We start from the raw sequence: 18,148 nt of genomic DNA, 5'->3' as shown, positions 1-18,148 counted from the left end.
CAGTGTTTCCTATTCACAGTAACACGGCAGTCAGCTGTGTGGACTGTGTCATCTTTCAGCTGAAGCAGAAACCTAAGTAGGCCTTTGTGTTGCTTAATGTTTATTTAGTGCACGAAACCATTGGGTGTCTGTTCTTGTTAGGGACAATCAATAAATAGAAAGCATTATTAGTTTTGTTCCAACTTTCACATCTGTTTCCATCCTGTATAGGATTTTAATCGTGTATATTAATCAGGTAGGACCAAGTTTCCCAGATAATTCTGATGCACCCTGAAGTTTTAAGAATGATTAAGCTGGAGAGATCAAGAAAAAGACTGAACTCTAAGCAGAACAGGAAGAGAAGATTAAACCTGAAATCCTTGAATTCCCTTTTTACTTGATCAATCCAGAAGACATCTTCATTTTTCCTTATTTGCAGTGAGTTTTTCCTCTTTTTAGCACACCACATTTTCTTTCACCCCTATGGAGATTCAGAATTCATGGTACTCTTTGTATAGAACAATTTAAGCCACTTGCAGGCACCAACCAGATTTAATTAGGAATATCCCTAAGGAAAAGACTTGGCCACTCTGTGGGCATTGCTGGATGCACATTCTGTCACTACCCAGCGGGGCTTAATGCTTGATGAATTTTGGGATATTTTAAAAGTAGGAAATTGAGCATACAGTTGAAAATGCCAAAATTCTGCTGCATTCATGAAGCAAACTCACTGTGAGCTCTGAATTCCGTTTTTGTCCCTCAGCTAAAATTGAGTTTGAGTTACGCACACATTTCAGGAATAGGAAAACTATTATTTACCTATTTTCAGATATGAATTTTGGCATCTTCTTCAAACTAGTTGTAGAAATGGAGCTGCATTAGGTAAGCAGAAATGCTGCCGTTTCTTAAGAAATTTTTCACAGTAACTTCAGGTAAAAATGAGAACTTTTCCTACACTGTAAACTGTTCACTACTGGGTGGGAGATTTATAAAAACGTACCATTCTACTAAATGGACAGATTCCTTACATTATTCATTCAAGGTATTTTTCCTGTGGAGGAGAGAGTGAGAGAACAAAAGAGAAAGAAAGAGAAGTGATTTTTTTCCCACCAGTTCCCTATATTTATTAGGAAATCATAAGAAAAACATACATTGTATATTATAACTATATCTATTATTTCTTGTAATTAATAAATCTGAAGAAGAAAAATCATTTAAGGCGGTATTTCCACGTCTTTCAATGTATGTTTTTAAAAGTTAATACTTGTGCATTTAAAAAATCTTTTCACACATATGATAAGACAAAAGGATCTGATCCCTCTTTTTTTCCCACAAATATTTTTGCATCTTACTCTTGTACAGGGTACATATATTATTATTGACATAAACTTCCAATCAATATTTAGAAATAAAGCTTCACAGAAACTTTCATTTCACCTAATCAATAAACAATCAACCTGGCCATCTGGAACACCTGAAGTGTGTGTCAGTGTTTCCTATTCACGATAACATGGCAGTCAACTGTATGGACTGTGTCATCTTTCAGCTGAAACAAGAGCCTAAGGAGTTCTTTGTGTTGCCTTAATGTTTTTTTAGTGCACAAAACCATTGGGTGTGTGTTCTCATTAGGGACTATTAATGAATAGAAAATATTTTTAGTTTTGTTCAAACTTTCACGTGTTTCCATTCTGTGTAGGCTTTTAATCCTGTGTATCAATCAGGGCTCAATCAGACCACTAGGAGCCATGTATGGACCTTATGCAAAGGTGGGAGATGGTGGAGAGGTCAATTCAAGTCTGTGGCTTCTGTATCTGGTTTTGGGCTTCACCTGTTATAGGGTGGCTAGGTTAGCCTCCAGGGGAAAGCTAGATGTGAAATAGGGGGTCCAGGACAAACTGAAACCTGCAAGAATGAATCAGAACCCACCAGGATGAATGACTCTCTTGATTTCATCAGGAATGTCTGGTATGTGATGTGTGTGTAAGAAAACAGCTTCTCTGCCAATGCAGACAATGCTCATCATGGTACTTTTCCCAGTAGTCATGACTCTGCTTCAGAATCCTTCTAAACACAGATATGTAGGTAGTTGTTTCCAACCTAATGAAGTTGATCTAAGATAAGAAACCTATTTGCCATATCCAGTGTCAACACAGCATTCAAGAAAGGGGTACCCTGTTACGGGTCCCCCTCATTCTCTGGATCTCAGTCCTCATTGACTTTATGATTTAAAGAGGCTTTGAGGATAATTGACCATGACTTACTTAAAGCATTGCTTTTTAAAAGGAAAAATGAATTTCAAGGTTTACCAGTCAACTAACTGGTAGTTTCTCAAGAGAATGTAACTGTTTCTTATTAGCAGTAGCAATAATAGAACCTGCTATTTGGAAGATAATCTACATTTATTTTTATTTGTTCTTAAGTTACATGCTTCAAGTTTATGTAAACTTGCTCAAAACATTAGTCAACAGATCTTGAAAACGAGATAAAAATCAGAAAGAGCTATGCTTTCAAAAGAAAACAGACTGGGAATGCCTTCATCCGACCTTCATGGGAAGCCCTCTATAGGTTCTAAGTTCAGAAATTACACAAGTTCATAGACTTCATTTTCTTTCTATTTTTCTCCAGTTTCAGCATAAAACTGCATTTCTCGAACTTGACTCCTTTGATCTGACTTCTGCCCATTTGGGCACAGCTGAACTAATATACCTCTCCTCCTCTACAGTGATCCTTCAGCTCTTATTTTTCCCTCAAATCGTCTCTGCATCTCAGATCTTGAGTGTCTTTAAGAATTTCTCTTTTACCATGTAACATGATATTTCACACATCTGTATACTGATTTTTCTTCTTTAGAATCATTTCTGGTTTATTTCTATTTCTTTCTGAGTTGTGAGAATCATACAATATCTGGCACAAGATTGAACCAGAGCATCACCACACTTATTCTGGAATATATGCTGCTAAGAGAGCCTTAAAATTAAAATAAAAGAAATAGTTTCTTTTTTTCATGTATCCATATCATAATATGTCCTCATATTGATCTTGTGGTCAATTAAACTCCTTAAAGCTTCCCATATGGGGTGCTTTAAGCCACAGTGTCATTCCTGCAATCCACAGATGGACTATTTAGACTCAAAAGTAAGTCATCATATTTGTCATTTTTATAGTTTGCAGGTTGCACAAGTATAATGGGAATGAGTTGAGTCCTCTGTGAATTTTCAATTGAATTCACAGTCACTTTAAGCAATAGCTACTGCTTTTCTTAGTACTCACAAGTCAACCTTAAAAATACATTGTTTTGTATTTTATCTGGCCTAGTGGCAAGTTTACGTGTATACACAGGTCATGTCTTCAAATTGTTAAGAGATGATAAGATCTGCAAGGGTAGGAATTGTATCTGCTTAGTTCTTTGATGTATCCCTAGTAATAGCCCCTCACTCACATCTGTAGAATAAATTCATTTATATGCAAGGCTGTTTCCATATAATAAATGATGTAATCCTTTTAACAGCTCTAAGAGGTAAGGCTATTTTTATTCCATTTTACAGATGAGGAAGTGAGGTATCTGCTTTCAAATTTCAGAGTGGATATTGATTGGTTACTAGAAATCAGCTATAACATGTATGTCGAAAACAAGAAACTATAGCCCAAGAAAGGGACAACCAAATTTTGTAAAAGAGATTATGTTTTCTTTTTTTCCCCATTCCCTGTCCCTCTCCTCTCTCCATTCTTTCTATTCTCTGTTTCTGTGAGATTGACTTTTTTTAGATACTTCATATAAATAAGATTATACAGTATTTGTATTTCTGCAAAAATTGCTAAAAGAATAGATTTTTAACATTCTCATCACAAAAAATTAAGTTGGTGGGGTGATGGACATGTTAATTAGCCTGACTGAATCTATAAAATATAAATAGATCAAAATATCACATTATATGCTATAATTATACACAATAAAAAGTTTTAATATAAAAATTGTGATATATTATCTTTAAAATCTTATCAAATTTTTGACCATCTGGTAAGCACATTAATCCTAGAAAATCCAAAAAGAATTAAAATACAGTTTTATTTACTTTTTCTTTATTATAAAAATTTTTATTATAGGCTCAGGGGATTATTACATAGGTAAATTGTGTGTTGCAGGGGTTTAGCATACAGATTATTTCATCACACAAGTAATAAGCACAGCACACAATAGGTAGTTTTTTTGTCTTCGCCCTCCTCTCACCCTCCATCCTCAAGTAGACTCCTGTATCTGTTATTCCCTTCTTTGAGTTCATATGTGCTCATTGTTTAGCTCCCACTTCTCAGTGAGAACATGCTATATTTGATTTTCTGTTCCTGCATTTTCTTTGTGTACGAAGTGTAGCTATTCATTCACCCAGCAAACAAATTTTGAGAAAACTTTTTTTCAAGAACGGTGCTGGGGTTACAAAAATATTATTAGATAGAATGAGTAACACTAGTAGGTGATGGCACAACAGAGTAATTACAATGGACAATTTTTTGTACATTTAAAAATATCTTGAATAATAGAATTGGATAGTCTGTAACATAAAGAAAGGATAAAGGCTTGAGGTGATGGACACTCCGCTATTATTATGCATCTTATACCTGTATCAAAATGTCACATGTGCCCCATAAATACATACACCTACTATGTTAAAAAATTGTCTAAAAAAGATCTGTTCTGTGTACTAGCAGGAATTTATCCCAAACAGCTGTCAATCATGCTCAAACAACAACAACAATATGTGTAATAAAGTAAGCAGAAACTATGGAGATGAAGGACCACTCATATGGTTATGTAAGTGTTAAAAGAGACATAACCAAAAATGACAAACAGGTAATATAAAAAGAGAAAAGTGAGCAAAGGCCCAAATGATGATTGCAATAATGAAATCAGATTACAAAATGAAATGTGATAGGAACCCTAATGAACTGTATAAAAGCTGAGAGGTTGAGTGTCATTATGAGCCCTGGGTCAGGAGTTTTTAGAAAGACTCCATGTTGATGAGAAGGCCATTGATGCTTTATTGTTTCATAAACAGAAGTGTGGCTAATCATGCATGCACAAATTAAGGCCATTTTTTATTCATGAGGATGGAATTAATTAACTGAAGTTAAGCAAGGTTTTCCATTGGTCTATTATGAATAATTATGATTTGTATGTATTCTCTATCCTTGATATCAGAAAAAGTTGTTTTGTCACAGGACATCTCAAGTTACAAAGATCTTTTTTGGATTTTTTTTTTTTTTTTTTTTTTTCATCCAGACTATTTCCTTTTGAAACCCATACCAAACAATGAACTCAAACAAATGCAAACGATCAATTAAAGGGGTTTGGTGTCTGACAATTCTAAGGATAAAGCTCTATGGATAGTTGGAGCAGTCTATAAGCCTATTTTAAACGTTTAATGCCCATGTATCTCCACACAGTTGGCATCTGTCACTATATACTCCTAGATTATTTGCCTTAATTTGACTTACCCTAGTAAGAGTAAGCATGTGATACCAGTCGGTCCAAAGAGACATTGGGAAGATGCCTCACCAAATAATAAAAATCCGAAATGAAACTTTCTTTTCAATCGTTCTGTTCTTCAGATGGTTCATTAATCTCAACTCCCATGACTATTTGTAATTCCAATCAGCAAGCAAGGGTAATGCCAATTCTTGCGCTCTTATTTTCAGCCAGAACACCAACTTTTACTCCCTACCCCTTAAACCTTCTTATTTGCTAATAATAGGAGAAGAATTTTGGCCTCCTTGATGTCTGATGAAAAAGCAGCTATTAATCTTACCCAGAATCCCTTGTACTTCATAACTCACTTCCATCTTGCTGCTTTGAAGATTTTTCTTGTTTTTGACTTTTTAACTATAACGCATCCAGGCTTAGATCTTTTTGGGTTCAAGGGTTGGAATTTGTTGAGTTTCCTGTATGTGTAGATTCATGTTTTTTGTCAAATTGTGAATGTTTTTGCCCATTATTTCTTTAAATTTTCTTTCTGCTGCTTTATCTCCCCTCTACTTCTAGAAGTCAGTCTAATTATGCATATATTGGCTACTTGATGGTGTCCCACAGGTTCCTGTGGCTCTGTTCGTTTTTCTTCATTCTTGTTTCTTTTGTTTTCTGATGGATATTCCCAACTGACTCATTTTCAAGTTCACTGATTTTTTTTTTTTTTTTTCCAACTCAGATCTGCTGTCGAGCCTCTGTAGTGAATTTTTCTCTTCAGTTGTTTTAATTCTCCACCCCAGATTTTTTATTTGTTTTTTTAAATAACTTCCATCTTTTATTTCTTAGGCACTTTCCTTTCCCTTAATTATTTAAACATGGGTTTTTTTTTTGAACATATTTATAATAGCTCATTAAAAGACTTTGACTAGTAAGTCCACTGTCTGAGCTTCTTCAAGGATCTTTCCTTTTGATTGCTTTATTTCCTGTTTATGGGGCATATGCTTTGTCAAACAATGGATAAATTAAATAATTTGATGTGACAACTCTGGAAATTATATTCATCCCCTTCAGTGTGTGTTATGTTTTTGGTTGTTGTTGTTGTTATAGAAGATTTATGTTTAATGACTTTCCTGGGCTACAAATGTAAAGTATGTACTTTTTGTCATATGCCACTGAAGTCTCAGCTCAATTAGCTCAACGGTCAGCTAATCATTGGACACATATTTTCTTCACTGTCTTGGATGAACATATCTCGGCCTTTGCCAAGAGACTCTGTGTGTGCTTGAGTACACCTTCAAAGCTCAACAGTTTATAACTCTGCCTTTGCCTTCACTTCCTTTTTGTGCAGAGCTTCAAGGTCAGCCAAAGCTGAGAGATTAGGACCTTCTCAGGACTTTTCTGGGCATGTGCATAGCCCTCCATATATTCACAACCTTTGATATCATCCAAAATATGCCAGAACTTTCTAAAGTCCCTTATAACATCTCATTTCTCAGTTTTTCTTTTTACGTTTTCTTGAGCAATGTCTTATTTACTGTTACTGGTATTGCTGTTTCAGGCTGCTGCAAGGTTAAGCAATTGCTCCTGATTATTTTCAACAAACACCCCAGGGGGTAATTCTTTTCCTATGGAATAAACTTGGACTCAATCAAATAAATGCAAGCCAAGAAAATGGAGCTTTTCCAGAGAGCTATCAGATAGGTCAAATAATAATACTTCTCTAGGCATGTAATTTTTAGAGGAGCTTTGGACCCATTTTGTTCCTCTTGTTCCTGCTAGGTCAGTAGTTTTCATACACCATGTTTCCAAAGCTGCTGATATTCAAGGCTACCAAAGAGGTGGGGGTGGGGAGATATAAACAGAGCAAGGTAAAATGCCATAATGTATTTGCTATTCTTAATTATATTCAGCTGTTTTTCCTGAATAACAATTTCTATTATTGCTGTGAGATTTTGATAAATTTTCTGAGTTTTGAAAAAGTTGAATTTTACTATTTTTGTAAGTATTCTTGTTATGAAAAAGCAGATTTTTGGAGGACCTTACTATGCCATTCCAGAAGTATTTCTAGTTTGCTTTTTTATTTTTGTATTAGATTAATTTTTTATTGCTCTTGGTGTATAGCTTTTTTAGGCACCTTATTTAACGAATATTTTCACCATCACTTGATGTAGAAGTTAATTAATTTAATCTAAAAAATTTTTATGAATACTAATCTAAAATATCGTGTATAAGATCTCATATATATGATTTATAATGAATATTTTTTTTACAATGATAATTTTAAATTTCCAAAAGAAAAAGCTTGACAATAGAATAATGAGATACAGCAAGGTCAAAAAAATCTGAAATTGGCAAAATAAAGTTTAGAACATTTTGAATCTTATAAAATAATATTTATTTTAATAGAAATATTTAGATACCTAGGGAAAAACACAAAAGCTAAAATAATTACAATGATGCATCATTATTTTTCTTGGGAAAATACACATCAAACATCATTTGGTAAAATGGAATCAACTACATGTAAGACAGAGTGAAAAAAAATAATGAAGACAATGCTGCTTATCATGCATGAGGTAGGGATGGTAATATAAGTTAGTTCATGTCTTATAGCTGTTATTAGTTTAGTGTCTTAATATGCTGCATCTAATTTTAGTGTTTAAAGACACAGTGCTGGAAAACTCCATTTTGCAAGACCATTCTTTTCTGTGTGTATATTGTACATGTAAACATTCCTATTTCTATACAGAATTGCATACATAATAGCAGATATAGTAGGTTGAATAGATTCCCCCAAATCAGTCTCCACCAAAACCCTCAGAATGTCACCTTATTTGGAAATACAGTCTTTGCAGATGTAGTTATTTAAGATGAAGTTATATGATTATTGGCAGTGGTGGGAGCTCAAAATCCAAAGACTAATGTCCTCATAAGAAGAGGAGAGGACAAATAGGGATATGCACAAAGAAGAAGGCCATGCAAAAATGGAGGCAGAAGTTGGAGTGATGCAGATACAAACTAAAGAAAAATAAGGATTGCTGGGAACCACTAGAAACAAAGAAAATAAAATATTCTTCCGTTTCATGCCCTCTTTACCATGCCTGGCTAACTTTTAATTTTTTGTACACACAGAGTCTTGTTATATTTGCCAGGCTGATCTTGGACCCCCTGTTCTTAAGCAGTCCTCCTACCTTGGCCTCATAAAGTGCTGGGATTGCAGGCATGAGCCACTGCATCCTACTAATACATCACTTTTGATTAAGAATCACTGTTCCAGCCTTCAAGTCCATTGAGAGTTGGTTTCATGTCACTTTGTTAACTTCCAGTTATCTGATTTCATGCCCTTGTATAAATACAATATTTTATAATTTGATATATTAAGTAATAATCAATGTGTGTCCTATTTGGAAATAAAATATTAGAGTATGTAATAAAGGAGATAAGCCACTACTATCACTTCACCACAACCTATATCTGGTACCTTGCTCGGTGCTTGGCATGTGAGAGGAGTTCATGAATGATGGTTAAATGGAATGAATGTTGGTGGGAGACATTGTTCTCCTTATTGAAAAGAGCAAAACACTTCCTACTGTGTGTTGAATCTTTATCACGTACAAGGCACTGTACTAAATGCCTTACATACATTATAACAACTCTTAATTACTCTCTAGTGGCAAAATTCCATGTTGTAAATAAGGAAACTGAGATTTAGTTCAAAGTCACACAACTAGCAAGAGACAGGAGCAAGATTTTGTAGCAGGACGAGCCGCAGACAAAACCTCTCAGACACCGAGTTGTAGAAGGAAGGGGTTTCACTCAGCTGGGAGCATCAGCAAGCTACTGCCTTAAAATCCGAGCTCTCTGAGTGCACAACTTCTGTCCCTTTTAAGGGCTCACAACACTAATGCTTTCACATGAAAGGGTCGTGATTGATTTGAGCGAGCAGTGGGTACGTGACAGGGGCTGCACGCTCCGGTGGTCAGAGTGAAACAGACACAGAGCAGGGAGTTTCACAATGTTCTTTTATATAATGCCGGGAGTCAATGGATAACATCGGCTTTTAAGTCAGGAGTTGATTTTTAACTACTAGGTTTAGGCCAGGTAGGTCCAGGCCCGGTTTTGGGCCTGGCGCCGGGCTGCCTGTCTTTGGTTTCACTTCCTTGTTTTTTCTTAAAACAGGTAGTGAGTATAAAACAATATAAAACAATATGAGAGGGTCTCTTTCTTCCCTCAGTTTGAGTGCATATCTTCCTAAATCCCCACCTATGCTTTTAATAACAGGATGCCCTTTGATACCATTGAGTTAAAATTAATAGTCCCAGAATGAATAGAATTACCTGTTACAGTATCAACCTTTTGAGATTATTTCCTAAGATCATACAAGCATAGTGGAAAGTTTTAAATCTGAATAAATACAATAGGAACTAATGAAAGCATCTGAGGATGGCTTTGAAAAACAATTTTACAGGTACAGATGAGGAAAAGCTACAAGGTAACTCCCCCAAAGCATTTATTCATCAGTTGCCAGCTGAGACCAACTTATCTTATTTGATATGCATCTCATCACCTCAACTCATGCTTGTAGATCTCATTTCAGAATAGTGTGTTGGCAGGGAAAAGTAAGTCTCAAAAAGATTTATTATGTCATTAATCAATACTCAGTGCCACAGAGCAAATGTGCCACAGAGCAAATAAACCACAAACACGCTGAATCTGCTAGCTCAGTTGTCTTCAATACTGTCAGCTCGAAGTGACTGAGACCTGTGTATGCTCATTGTAGGGTGGAGTGTGTGTACACAAGTGCACATATATCAATAGAGTCCAATCCAGAAAAATTAAGAGCTATGAAATAATGAATAACTTACCACTCTTCTGAGACATTTCTGATCACAGTATAACTTCAGGACACTGAAGGGCATAAGTTATTCCCCAAATACTGCATTCCATTTAAGATTTTTTTTTTCTATCACAAATAATAAATCAGGACTTGCTTATAAATAAATTACATTCTAGAATTCCATTTTAAGGCTTTTGTTTCTATGTTAGAATACATTTTTCACTTTACAATGATAGGCCATTTTTACCATTAGTCTATACAACTCTATTTAAATCTTAATGCATCTGATATATATATATAGCATTATTTCAATTATAACCAAATGTATTGATTTTATTTAAAAATACATTTGAAATTTTTGGAAAGCAGATTTTACTTTCTTAATGGTGATGACTCCACTGAAAGTTTCAGGGTCAAGGATTCCACCAGCAACACAGTGTAGAGGAAGATAATGTTACTGAACATCAATAAATTCTGTTATCTTTTTAAGTCAGCTAAAACTCGTTAAATATCTATCCTATGTTGAACATACTGATCCTGTACTCTAGATGCCCTCAGCTTAAAACAGGGAGCTTATATAAGTATAGATAACTGCAGTAGAGTGAGTTAAGAATAGCATAGACTAAATACAAGTTAGGGGTTATAGAGAGAGGCGAGGGGAACATTGGGATGAGAAGATGGGATTTAGAAAGGGCTTCACCCAGGAGATTTTTGAGCTGCACATATGAGCTTACATATTTAAGAGATTTGTCATATTTAAGAGATTTGTTCTGGAAAACAAAAGACAGGTATTCTACTCACTCATGAAATTTGATTAACTCACCTATAATTCTAATATTTCTCAGGGAATCTGGTTGTTAGATAACCTCATACCATAATTATGAGCTCTAATATTATAATTGCATTCCTTTTGTTTGAGTCTACAGCCTGGAAATTATCTTTTGGAATTCATATAAATAAAACAATCATAATGGCCAACAGTTGAGCACTTACTTGGACATTGTTCTAAGGACTGTAGATATATTATCTCATTTAATTCTCATAACTTGCCTATGGGGTGAACTCTATTGTATTCATTTTTTAAATAAAGAAAATGACAGACAGAAAGTTCAATAACTTTCCTAAACTGACAAAGATGGGATTTGGACCCAGTCTGTCTAATCCTAGACCTAGTTTTTGCTACAATTTCATACTGCTTCCAGACAATTTAAATAATAATTTAACGGACATTTAGTATTTTCCCGAATGGCTATTTTACCTGAGTTCTAACATCACATTGCCATTTAAGGAGATTTAACCCAGGACTGGTCTGTTAAAATTACCCCTGCCTTTGTATCTGCTACGTAGCCCACAGCCCAGCAGTTCCACTTCTGGGATTATACTCCTGAAATTTACGTGTTGATACATTTAATAAAAGACATATACTCAGTGATCCACAGCAGCATCACTTGTAATACCCTCCTACTGGAAAATAACAAAATGCCTTTCCATACCAGAAAGTATAGATAACCTGTGGAACAATCACATAATGCAAAACTTTACAGAAAGGAGAGTGAATGGTTGACAACTACACTCAATATGGATGAATCGCCCAATGTTCAGCAACATATATCAACACAAGAGTATATATACCATATGAATCCCTGTATATAAAGTAGAAAAATGGGCAAACCAAGCTATGTTGTTAAAAATCAGAAGAGTGGTTATCCTTGGTCAATAGTGCGACTGGGAGATAGCTTGGGGGTACTTTTAGGGAGACTGATAATGTTATTTTTATTAAACCTATAGGTGATGGTTATATGGATATATTTACTTTGAGAAAACATGTTCTTCAATTATGACATGTATACTGTGCATGTGTGTGTGTGTGTGTATATATATATAAAATACTTCAATAAAATTTTAAAAAGTTGGCTGGGCGTGGTGGCTAGCGCTTGTAATCCCAGCACTTCGGGAGGCCGAGGCAGGTGGATCACGAGGTCAGGAGATCGAGACCATCCTGGCTAACATGGTGTAACTCCGTCTCTACTAAAAATACAAAAAATTAGCCGGGTGTGGTGGCAGGCGCCTGTAGTCCCAGCTACTCAGGAGGCTGAGGCAGGAGAATGGCATGAACCCAGGAGGCGGAGCTTGCAGTGAGCCGAGATTGCGTCACTGCACTCCAGCCTGGGGGACAGAGCGAGACTCTGTCTCAAAAAAAAAAAAAAAAAAATTTTTTTTTCAAAAGTCAAATAATGTAATGTATTCACCACAGAACAAAGCAGCTATTCAACAAACATATATTGAATGGAGGAAATAGAACTAAATTTTTTTTTATCTAATAAAAAACTTTTTTGTACATCGAATGTTACATATTTAGCCCTCCAATCATGAGCTTATTCAACTAGAATTTTTAGAATCTTTAAGTAATATGATCCAAGAATCTCTCCTCTTTAGTTTGCATCCGGGCAATAGATAGAGAGGACATGTGAACCAGTCTTGCTGGTAAAACAGAGCAAATGCTTTGGGATGGGAGCAGGAGAAGCTGGGCAGGGAGGAAAGAGAGTTCTGGGAAACAGAAGCAGCAAAAGAAAGTCTTTAAGGAAAACCTGGAGCCTATTTACTAATTGGGTTGTGTCCCCAGAGTCTCCTGGGAAATAGTAAAAGATGGCCTAGCCTGGCATGAGTCTATAAAAGAGTGAAGAAGGCCTTCTTTGGCTGTGACTGCAGGGTCAAATTCAAGTGCGAAGGGCAGCAGTAAAAAGCAATAGTTGCAATAAACAGTGGTTCCAGGCACAAATCAACATTAACCATCTTAAATTTGGTTTAGTTCCCTTGTTGGTCTTTCCAACTGCACAAACTGTAATCACCTTTATAGCAATTGCAAAATCTGCAAGTATTAAAAATAGACATATGACTATATTTAATGTGAGGCAGTTATATGGCCATTTATTCTGTTATTCTTCCTCACTAAAGCCTCATAACAAAGTGAGAAAGCATATTAGTCCTTAGAATGTTAATATAAAATATTTAGAGGGGTCAAATATTTGCAGCTTTTAAGTGTTAAAATGGGAATACTTGTCCTGAAGCACCTAAAACACCATTACAAGTAAGAAAATATTAGTAAATTATTTGTCACTTAAATTATGCAGCCTGTGGCTCCCAGAGACAATGAAAGTTGAATAGCTCTTTTAAAGCTTGTATTGGGATCATCAGTCATCTACTCACTGGTAGAAGGTAAATAAGTAGACAAATGTCCTTTGTGCTAGTACTCTCTTATCTCCTTGTTAATCTGTAATTAGTTTAGGAAGCAGCATATATGATTTGGGACCAGAATCAGTTTTACCTCCAACATTAGAATGGTAAATCCTTTCCTTAACAGAAACAGTACATGGAACAGTTATTGGACTTTTTCTTATTGTGTCACATTGGATATTTATTTCGGATTGCAGTTATGCGTGGACGGGTATCATATGGTGCTTTGATGACCTTTAGAAATTCTCTTGATTAAACGTTGTTGTACTTCATTATGACATTTCTTTCCTTGTACTACTAGATTTGATGTGTATGGCTTAATAATGCAAGTAGACATGAATGTTAATAACTTCACAATTCATTGCTTTGCTATTTTTTAATGCACATGAAATTTAGAACAAGTTTCAGTGGCTGGAGGCTTACATGAATCATATAAATTAGAGGGTAACAAAAGAACATATTAGCATTTGTTAGCCTAGATGCACGAATTTTGTACTAACCATTTTAATATGTACTACAACTTTTCCACCCTCAAGTTAAAAAGGCTTTCAATTTTTCAACCAACATTATAATTGAATTGGTTCTCTTTCTGCCTAAGGATAATGATTTTACACTGATGGAATCTTTATTAGATTCTAAGGATTATACTGATGCTACTGGTTTTTAAAGTCAAACAACTCTACCCAGGGAAAGAGGTATTTCAGGGAAATCATGAGCAAAAAAATGTAAAATTTGTCTTTTAGGGGTAAAATGCTCATTTAATTATTATTGTAAAATTAGCTGAAGTGGTGTCTGATAATTGATTCTCAGGAGAAATGGCCACATGCTGAGAAGGCTGTATAACCTAAAATTTCATAGAGCAAAACTGGTTCCAAACCATGGCTATTTTTCACACTAGGTAGTGTTTTGCTGATTTTCTGATGAATACGCTTTTAAGTTGGTGGTTGAAATATAATTTCATAAGATAGAACTTGTCTTTTGATAGCTGAGAACATTTGGCTTGTGTCAACTTAGTTATGTCTTGAAATGGAATTTGAATGAACAACTTTATATCAGGTTTTTAAATATGTCACACTAGATTTTCAGTCTGAATAGTATCCTGGCAGTGACCAAAAATAAGGCTTCAGATCCTCCAAAATTAAAAACTCTAAAACTATACACTAGACCATGGAGATAAGCTAGGTAAACCTTGTATTTTTGACCAATAGATCTGAAATCTGGAAATAAGAAAACATGTAGTACATTCAAGTAATTTTGATTAGTTCTTCCATATTTTATTAGATCTCTCTGTTGCCTTTGCTTTCTGACTTAAATTTGGGAGAAGAGTAAAAACAAAGGTTGCTGGCCATAAAGGAAGAATTGAGAAAAAAAGAGAATAGCTCAAGAAAAAGCAAATTCTGTGACTTTCTTGGTTACAACCACAGAAAGATACTCTATCTGGACATGCATGCTCTCTCTCTCTCTCACTCTCTCTTACATACACACACACTCACACACCAAAGTCAATTTGAAGGAAATAGGATAATTCACAGAATGAAAAGAATGACTTTTTCTCTAAAAGGATATGAATAGGGTAATTCTGGGTTTCGAGATAGCACTAACTAATGGCATTATTTACAGGGTCACCATTGGAATAAATCAGTTTGAACCCTTTATTTTGTCCTCTACAACTAATCTAAATATTTAAATCCCAAGGAGAAATAATCTAATTGACTTTCATTGGGCCCAGTCCCACTTCTGGCCCAGAGTACGATATAGCATTTTGACTGATCTCATCAACACAGCATGCTATGGAGACAGGGTATTTCAAAAAGGGAAAATCAGGCTGATGTTGTCAGAAATAAAAGATAATAGATACATAACAGCCTAAAATCACTGGCATATACTACATAAAGGACATTAGACTAATGGTTTCCATCCTGAGGCCCCAATAACATTGGGAAGTACTGCACTCCCTTTGGTTATTTTAAGGGTTTAACAGAAACTGTGTAATAAATGACAATAGTGACATTTAAGAAAAACAAGATGTTGAATACTGGGAGAAGTTATATTATGTCCTTAAGAGTGCAGTTCTGCCCAGGTTTAAATCTCCTCTTCTCTTCTTCACAGTGACTTTTAAGTCATTCGGCCTCTTTAAGCCTTAATTGCCCCTTCTTCAAAATAGAGATAATAATATGTGTGTTATCATTGCTACAATAATTAAATGCAATCATGCATGTGAAATGCTTAGTATAGTACCTGACACAGAATAAGTTTTGATGTAGAAATAAAAAATTTTGATTATTTTCATCATTGGATTTCTTTTTCTTTTTCTTTCTTTTTTTTTTTTTTTTTTAAGATGAAATGACTTGATTCTGCATGGAGATCCTTTTTATTTCATTCCAATCAACAATCCTGGGGCACTACTTTTCACTGGTTAATGCAACTTTGAAAAACAATTAGGCTTTACTTGCACTTTATAACACACATAAAAAAAAAAAAACTTGGGGGATAAGGGGCTACTATATGAATATAGTAAATAATCACAAAATGATAAAAAAGCATCTTCCATGATGAAATGTTTGGAAAGCCCCACTTTAAGGTAGCCATCAGCCTGTTTTCCACCCAAAGGACTGAATTGCTTAAAGCAAGGAAGAATCAGAGAGTGATTTCGCACCAGGATTGCCAGAGGCAGCTGGCTAAGAATTCTCAAGTTTTCACTGTGGGCCCCTAAGACAACAATTCCAAATAACGATTTGTTATTTAACAAATATGCATTGAGTAGCTACCACACTCCCAGAATTATGCTAGGAACTGATAATTAAACAGAGAGCAAAACAGATATTTCTGAGTATATGATAACTTTTATGACTACTACACAATAGTTATTAAGTTAGATGCAGTGTGGTAGAATGGTTAAGAATGTAGGCTCAAGGGTCGGTTCCTTGTGTTCAAATCTTGGCCTCACCACCTATTTATTAACTTTCTTGGTGTGCCTCACTTTCCTAATCTGGAAATGGGAATAATAATAGCATTCGGTATTCTCAAGATTCAACAATATGACACAAGTAAGAATATAAGTGACCTTCTTACCACAGTGCTAAGACTGTGAGATATGTCATAAGAACAGGAAAACCAGATTGAATAGAACAGAAGTAGTAAGTGCAAAACTGTCTGGAGGGAGCGATCAGACCATACAAGACTTTTTAGGCCATAATTTGGAATAATGTTTTAAAAGTAAAAGGAAGACTTGGAAGGGTTTTAAGCTAAGTGGGGAAATTGCCAACTCATATATGCTTATTATAAACATGATTTGGGTTGGACATGGTGGCTCACACCTGTAATTTCAACACTTTGGGAGGCTAAGGCAAGAGGATCCTTGAGCCCAGGAGTTTGAAACCAGCCTGGAAACACAGGAGACCCCCATCTCTACATAATTTTTTTTTTTTTAATTAGCCAGGTGTGGTGACCCGTGCCTGTCTTCCCAGGTTTTTGAGTACAGAGAGGCTGAGGTGGGAGGATCACTTGAGTTCACAAAGTCAAGCCTGCAATAAGCCATGATCATGCCATTGTACTTCAGCCTGGGGGATAGAGTTAGACCCTGTCTCAAAAATAAAATAAAATAAAATAAAATAAAATAAAATAAAATAAAATAAATAAAATAAAGACATAATTCTGTCTGTAGTGTGAAAAATTGGGAAGGTGGAATTCAGAGTTGTTGAAGGGAGATCAGGTAGGAGACTTTCAATAGTCAAAACAAGACAAGATGATAATCATATTGATAGATTGTAGAGAAGAGACTACAGAAAAATGTAGGAGATAGGATAGATAGGACTTGATTTATTCTATTGGTGGGGAGAGACTAACAGGTGTGTGGAAAAGTTCTCAGGCATCTGACAGGAACTACCAATGGAACCATGCACTAGAATGCAGTGGACATCTGCTCCTTTTCTCTGTCAGCATTAATTCAATTTTATTCTCATAAAGGTACCTAGATTTTTCTCTCGGGAGCCAACTCCTTCTTCATTCAGCTCAAGAGTGGATCATATGACTTTGGCTTAAACCAATCTGGTGATCACATCTTAGCATTGGCAACTGTCAAGGGATACCCATGCAACCCAATAAATATCATCTTTCTGAGACTTCTAAGAAACTCTTTTATTCCTGCTACCCCAGATGTAAACCTTAGGGGTTGTGTATTATGGAGTTGTTATAATATTTTTTTACTACTGAAAATAAATCACTGAAAGCTAGCAAAGATTTTTTGGGAAAAATATACACATATGAACAACAAAACCATTATGTAATAAAGTGACTAACCTAGAAAAACCAAGCCAGACACTTGTGCATAGGCCTCATAACTGAAATCGCTTTAATAGAATGAATGCTCAGTAAATGATGCTTGACATTGCTCACATATTAAAAGCACATAAGGCCTTCACTTAAGACCAAACCCTAACCAGTTAGCCGAAGGCCTCTACTTCCATTAAAGTCTTCAGAAATCTCTGGAGAGAGAGTCTCTATTAAGTCACTTAGCTCTTCCCTCACAAAATCATTAGATTTAATTAAATGTAGGAATGATACAACTAAACTATAATTTAAGTAAGCAGTTGAGTTATAAAGCATAGGAATCATGATTGAAGATTTAGATCTCTTCCTAC

Source organism: Chlorocebus sabaeus, chromosome 22, assembly GCF_047675955.1.
Source record: "Chlorocebus sabaeus isolate Y175 chromosome 22, mChlSab1.0.hap1, whole genome shotgun sequence".
NCBI lineage: Eukaryota > Metazoa > Chordata > Mammalia > Primates > Cercopithecidae > Chlorocebus > Chlorocebus sabaeus.
Note: the sequence above shows the minus strand (reverse complement) of the source record.